Genomic DNA, 5,036 nt, shown 5'->3' with positions numbered 1-5,036 from the left:
TCACTATCATTTTATATAAATCAGTCACGAAGTTACCTTACACGAGCTGAAATTTAAACACAGTAAAGGAATAAGATATCGATTAATTGACTCGGCAGAGCATGCAGAGATTTTGCAATCAGTAACGAATGTAAGCCAAAGGTACTGTGCAGTACACCAAATCACTCAAACTGAATTAACTTCCTCAAATTCTTTAAGTACTTGCAAGATTATATACAGTATCAAATTAACCTTGGCAGACTATCACTAACTGTTCAAAATATTACAAAGTCCCAAACTGTTACATTACCTAGGTCCTGGGTAGGTGTACATTGCAAGATATCTATGTCCCAGTCAACATTTAAACTCATGCAGCTCACAATCTGGATAAAACTTACCGCACAACATTATTCACCAAGACGAAAACTTTAAAAAGACCACGAAATATTCCGTGATCATCTACTAAAAACTTGGAGTCAAGTGAGCAACTTACAAATAGACCACCATTCCGTCGATTATATTTTTCAAACAGACATTACACTACGCTGCATTTGAAACCTTTTGGAATTATGTGTTATGACTGTAAGATGATGTTTAAGGCATTTGTCATTCTGATTTCAAATCCGGTTCTGCGTTTCCTGTATCTCGCAAGATTTTTATGCAAATCACGTTTGAAGTTTTAACTGAAATCACATTTTTTCTAATGCATAAAAAGTAAACTATTCAATATTTATCCTTCTATATAATAAGTATACATGGCATTAGAGTAGAATATGATATGTATTCACTTAACAATACTAAGAGCTATTACAAAAACACAATACACGTATGACAATTTAATTTCCCTTCGCTGATATCACAACTCGAAGTTGTTTCGGATATGAGGCGAAACTGTTCCTCATTGATTGTCTTCCTTCACCATTTCCCTCTCTCTTTAGAATAAGACGGTAGTGAGCTATTACGTTTAAAATCCAATATCACTTTTACATCACCTCGATGTACTGGTGGAGCTGTTCTTGTTCTTCACAGACAACACCAAGGTTCACAGGGATAAAATCAGTACATGAATGTAGAAAAAGAAGTTTCAGACTCGTGTTACATCCTCATTTCGTGAAACTCTGCAACTCTGTTTTAACCACGTTTTTTATAATTTGGGGGGTTATTGTTGGGCTAAAAGTTGGTCATTACTTCATTCATTAGAACAAAGCCGTTTTTTTCACTGCATTCATTGTACTTTCAGACCAGCTGTCTTTCATTAAATTTTTGTTCTGCTGCTCCACAAGGATCCCTTCTTTAAATTTCCCATAAAATGTTCCTGGAAATCTCGTTACCAAGTACGGGAAGTAGTAACCATCTTTTGGAAGTGTTTCAGTGAACTGTTTCATAAGCCCTAGCTTGATGTGAAAGCGAGCTCTGTAACTTGCTTGGTTAAACAGTTGGTTCATTTATTCATTTCTGGAACCGTAATGCAGGGTTCATCTTTCAGGCCTGTTGGATACCTTCCAATGTTGATTGGTTGTTGGCTCCACTGTCTTACTAATAAATTCTTGTTACTTCAAACCAGTTAACATGCCAACTAATTTCCACATACTTCCACATATTGTCCAACAATGTTTTCCATAGGTCAATTATTCCAATACAGCTTTAAGGATTCCATATGTCTCTTTACTGAGTACTCAACGGGCAACAGGTACACAGTCGAACAACTTTTCCTTATGTACTTGTCTCAGACTGTTTTTACGAGTCTATAAACAACCTCCTCCCACTTAGATCATAAATGACGTTAAAGAAATTTAATGAACCCTCAATATCACAACAAAGAACCATGCGGTTTTCTTTAAAAAATTGGTAATTTCTTTCTCTGTTCCTGAACCAAGGGAATGGCACTCTGGGTGCTGGGTGTTTTGCTATCAGTCCTGACCCAACTAATTTGGCAGCATGTTTTGTTAAATTCAAGTCATGTGTTAACTTATTTGCTTTGGTTTAACAAAATATTTCTGTGCAGAGTCTTCCTTCAGCTTCCAATCATGATCATTCTCATCATCATCATTATCGATTTCATTTTACGAGCTACTCTCCTGCTGCGGATCTTCAATGATTGAAGATGGCACTGAAATACGGAGAGATTCGCTATGCATAACTGATCCAAAGTGTGACGAAACGTTAAGGTATTTTGCAAGCTTTCTTACTTGTTGTATTATGATTTTCAACGATAAGCATACAAAAATAAAAACAATGTACGTGATTTTTCGGCCTCCTCTGAACTATGAGAATCGCAAAAGGCTTCGATTTCCTCTTCCCACGTTACCACAATTTCAGTCCCTCAACACATCTGCAACTCGTACGATACCCAGATTTCCTCCCAATCATCAAGTATTACATTAAAGTATGAATAGCAGACATTTTTTACGAAACTATTAATGTCCTGCCTTTGCTTAGTCACGTATCTGACACAAACGTACCAGAATAAGTTTTGTTATTCAATCACCTGCCTGAACCTATTTCTAAGAAACTGCAAAACTAAATTCCACATCGCAAATATTACAACCTACTACTATCATGTGTCAAAAGTGAACTAAAATATCCCTGCTGACAGCCAACTTGGTGTCAGAAATGTGGCCAACTACTCCATTTTACTAAACTAAAATTTCCCTTACTTGGAAAAGAATTTCTCTTTGTGAAATTCATGTTTAACTGAATGAGTCTTCTTGATCTGTGAGAGAACTGTATGTGATAGTAAGAAACTATAACATATCTGAAACTTGCGCAAAAAAGCACTTCAGGAGCAGCGAAATTTATGCAAACATCTAAAATCAATTTGCATAGTGTTACACACACGTTTAGATAATTTACCGTGTGATGTTACGTTATTACGTGCTAAATGACACATAATGAGCAAATTCTATGCAGACATGATACGTCATAACTGGATCGGCAAAACCTAGTCAACGTCATGATTTTATTCATTTTGCTGCTGCAGGACTACGTCACTCAAATAGTTAAAACACGGAGGAGACACTGAGTCTGGCCACAGTGGCCAGACACAGTGGTCATGCGTGTGAGTTTTGTGAATGTGTATATTCTACTTGAGAAGAAGCCCTTTTGGTCGAAACCTAAAATGTATAGCTGTGTTTTCGTTACGGCTGTCTGCAACTCAGTGTCTCCTCTATATGATGAGTAGCAATCTATCCTCCTCACAATATTGTTTTTGTTCCATCGTGGATTTTCAATTGTTTAAACATTAACTTACGAAAACACATTACACAAATATAAACAAATTAGGGTAACATGACAAATCATTCATGTTGATTCTGATCTGTAGTACGTATACAAAGAACTTGTTTTCACACTACAGTTTAAAAATTTCGATAAACTTTTTGTAACAATTTGTGTGCTTGATCAACAATGCCATAATTAATACAGTTTTACAGCTGGTGTGAAGACCAGTTCAGTTGTCTGTCATAAGCATGTGTAGCGTATCTGAAATATTTGTTACTGATTTTATAAACAATTTTATACAAAAATCTTAATGACTTTCTTGCTAATGACTTCCAATGTATGGTAATTATTTTAGTCAGTTCGCTTCTTTAGTGCGACTTCAATACTGTGATTAGATTTTCTGAAGCATATCTGGAAGTGGTTTCTCTGTTTTTAGTGAATATTCAAAGCTTTACTTTTAGCACAGTCAGAACCTGACAGTACGCCTTATGGTCCATACGCATGAGCGACCGCACATTAGCACACCAGACAGCGACTCCTCTTCTCATGGCTTCTGCGGTGACTTGGACCGCTGCTGAGTGCCTGCTTACCTACCTGGTCCAGCTGAGGCACACTCGGCTAATGTATCCCAATAAGTCCATAGACGCCGACGCTTGCGTCTCCACGGCCAAGGGCGCGATCCAAGCTCGGAGCGGCTCGCGGGGAGATGGTGACATGACTGATCGCCAAAATATTGTGTCCGTTGGACGCTATGAACCGACAGCACACTTTGATCAGTTTGAGATGTGTATAGGTCCTTGATGGATCTGTTATTCAGGTGCATCCGATGATTAGTCCATGTTCGAGGTCACTGACCGCTCCTGACCAATCCATTCTGTTGTTGCTGTTTTTCTACTGTCAATACAATACTCCCCACATCCTTTTATATTATGAGGTCCATCATTCGTGACACCTAGTGATCAGTTCCACATTACATGGGGATGAACGGGCACTCTCCATCAAATAGGGTACACTAGAGAACAACGGTAAACTGTTTTCTTGCTGCAGTGAGGCCGTGTTTACCTTGCAAATAGACCCTAGAAGTGTTTTTAGAGTAGCCAACAACCCTCATCATCTATCAGATTTTAATAGCTTCCTTTGCACGAACGGTATGAATTTAGATGGACACACAAATTTTAGTGTACATCCACATGACCCTGTGATTACACTTATTAGACTTGTAGATAAATGTCATTCAGAGTCATGAATACCATTACTTTGGTACAATAGGGGATGATCTAAAGCCACAGGATGATTAAAATCGATCAAACAAGAGACACACTTTATTTTCAACGCTGAGCAGTTCTGCCCATGGAGAACCTTGTTCGTTGTCCCAATCTGAATCTTGTAGATGATGTTTGCGACGTTTACAGGAAGCGCATTGCTGGCCGTAGCTCTCCACAAACTCTGACCACACCGAGGATAGGGTTACTGCAATGCTAATATTCGCTTCTTCTGGAATTCGTAGTTTTCTTTTCTACAAATTTAAGTGGTACTTACTCGGAATATTAGTTGCTATGGTTATTGGCATTGGAAATCTAGAAAATGTCCTTTAATGAGGGACAGCAATGACAATATTTATTGTGCTACGAAGTTTCCCCACTCAACACTTTTAGACCACACATATAAATTTCAAGAGGCAGTTTCCAAACGTTGTAAGCAGTGGAGAAGCTAATGGATCTCTATATTTTTTATACATGGGACCAATGCGTTCTCCTTGGTAGCAAAATTATCAATAACGTTATCTATAAATTTCTGATCACTTGTAACATGGTTTCACAAGCTGCGACATCGTCGCG

The sequence above is a fragment of the Schistocerca piceifrons genome, chromosome 3 (assembly GCF_021461385.2).
Source record: "Schistocerca piceifrons isolate TAMUIC-IGC-003096 chromosome 3, iqSchPice1.1, whole genome shotgun sequence".
NCBI lineage: Eukaryota > Metazoa > Arthropoda > Insecta > Orthoptera > Acrididae > Schistocerca > Schistocerca piceifrons.
Note: the sequence above shows the minus strand (reverse complement) of the source record.